This window comes from Nematolebias whitei, chromosome 1 (genome assembly GCF_014905685.2).
Source record: "Nematolebias whitei isolate Nwh7 chromosome 1, NemWhi1, whole genome shotgun sequence".
NCBI lineage: Eukaryota > Metazoa > Chordata > Actinopteri > Cyprinodontiformes > Rivulidae > Nematolebias > Nematolebias whitei.
In genome coordinates, this window is record NC_056498.1 from 41788216 (window position 1) to 41790414 (window position 2199).

A 2199-nucleotide genomic window follows, 5' to 3' on the forward strand; every position below is an offset into this window, starting at 1 on the left:
ATTTATTTTTACTTACATTGAATAGGTAAAAAAATCACTATTACTACAATAGATGAAAGAGCCACACCTTCAACTGAAAGTCTTTTTATCTTTGGACTTTGATCCTGAGTGATCATAAATCTGAGGGCACACGAGAAACTGAGAAACAAACAAGGTATGCACTTTTTCTTTCTCTGTTTTATTAAAAGTTATCCGTTTTTATTGTGTTTCAACATATTTATTTTTTATCAGTACTTTCATAACATAGTTAACTGAAGAAAAACATGATGGTAAGTTGATATTAATCTTAAGCAACCTACTATCTTTAACCCCAACACACAAAACATTGGGAAGTTGTGTAAAATGTAAAAAAGTATGTATTTATTCACAGTGGAACATAGTTGTTGTTTTTCTTTTGGTTGCTCCTTTCGTCTGGTGTTGTCACTTCGAGCAAACTCGCAAAGTTTTGTCAGTTGTTTTATGCCGAACACATGTCCTGATGTAATCTGGGTTTGAACGCTCAGCCTCAGGATTACAAGACGAGAACCCTTTCACAACGTCTGGATGTCGAGGAACTAAGACAAGAAGTTCTGGAGTTTCTGGAGGGAATGTTGCTCCATTCTGGTTTGATGGAGGAGTTTCACTGGTTACCAGTCCTGGTTTGTGATGTTCAAACAGTTTTGAGTTGATAAAAGGTCTGAACTGCAGGCAGACCAGTTCAGCATGAGGCAGACCAGTTCAACATCTGGACTCATGAACCATAAAGCCGTGCTGCTGTCATCAATACAGTAGTTGGTGGTTGAACAGTTTTACCAAAATGTGACGTCTTCCCTGATAAAAATGTTGTCAAATGGAAGAATCTGGTCTAAAACTTGTAGTTTTTCTTCATCGATGGAGCATTTACTGCTTTTTGTGTAAGTTGTCTTTGTCAGAGGCATCAATGCATCCCTATACCATGAGAGAGGCAGGCTTTGAACTCTGTCTGTAACAGGCTGGATGGTGCTTCATCTCTTTAGTACAGAGAACATGGAATCCATGGTTTCCTAAAAGAACCTCAGATTTGGATCTTTCTCTCCACAGAACAGTTCTCCACGTCACCTCAGTCCAGTTGAACCGAGCCTTTGTCCAGAGAAGACAGCTGTGGTTCTGGATGGGGTTCACATAAAGTCTCTTCTTTGTCTGATACAGCTTTTCAAATTATGAGTTGATGGATACACAGTCTACCTCATTTTCTGGTAAAAACCATTGTTCTGAAAAATTTCCAATACTTTCGGACAGTTTTTTGGAGACTGAAGAACCTCTGAATAATTTAACTTCTGAGAGTTTCAGCCCTAAAAAGCTGTTTTTATACCCAGTCCTCTCATTGACCTGTTGTTATTTTATTCACTTCAGTTTATTTATATAGTGCCATATGACAGCAAAGAGAGGACAGAAAGGAAAGACAAATGAACACAGAATGGTAGGTCCAGGTATAGGTCCAGGTCCAGGTATAGGTCCAGGTCCAGGTATAGGTCCAGGTCCAGATATAGGTCCAGGTCCAGGTATAGGTCCAGGTATAGGTCCAGGTCCAGGTATAGGTCCAGGTTCAGATATAGGTCCAGGTCCAGATATAGGTCCAGGTGTACCTGAAAAACAAAAAAACACATGTTAAGGATAGAAAAACAAACACACATTTTACAAATACAAAACAGGTTGAGCAGAGTAAGTAAAGACAGTAGCAGAGTGAAGAAATGTGCTCAGTTTGTCCTCCAGCAGTCTAAGCCTATAGCAGCATAACAAGCCGACTCTAACTATAGGATTTATCAAAAAGGAAAGTCTTAATCCCAGTCTTCAAACTGGACAATGTGTCAGCCTCATGGACAGAAACTGGAAGTTGGTTCCACAAGAGAGGAGCCTGAGAACTGAAAGATCTGCCTCCCATTCTGCTGCTGGAAACTGTAGGAACCACAAGTAAACCTGCAGTCTGAGAGTGAAGTGCTCTGTTAGTAAAATATGGAACAATAAGATCTGTAATTTAAGATGGAGCTAGGTTGTTGAGAGCTTTGTAGGTTAGAAGTAAGATTTTGAATTCTATTCTGGATTTGACAGGGAGCCAATGGAGAGAAGCTAAAACTGGAGAGATATGATCTCTCCCAGTAACTCCAGTTAAGACTCTGGCAGCAGCATTTTGGATCAACTGAAGACGTTTTAAAGAAGTATTTGGACACCCAGATAATAAAC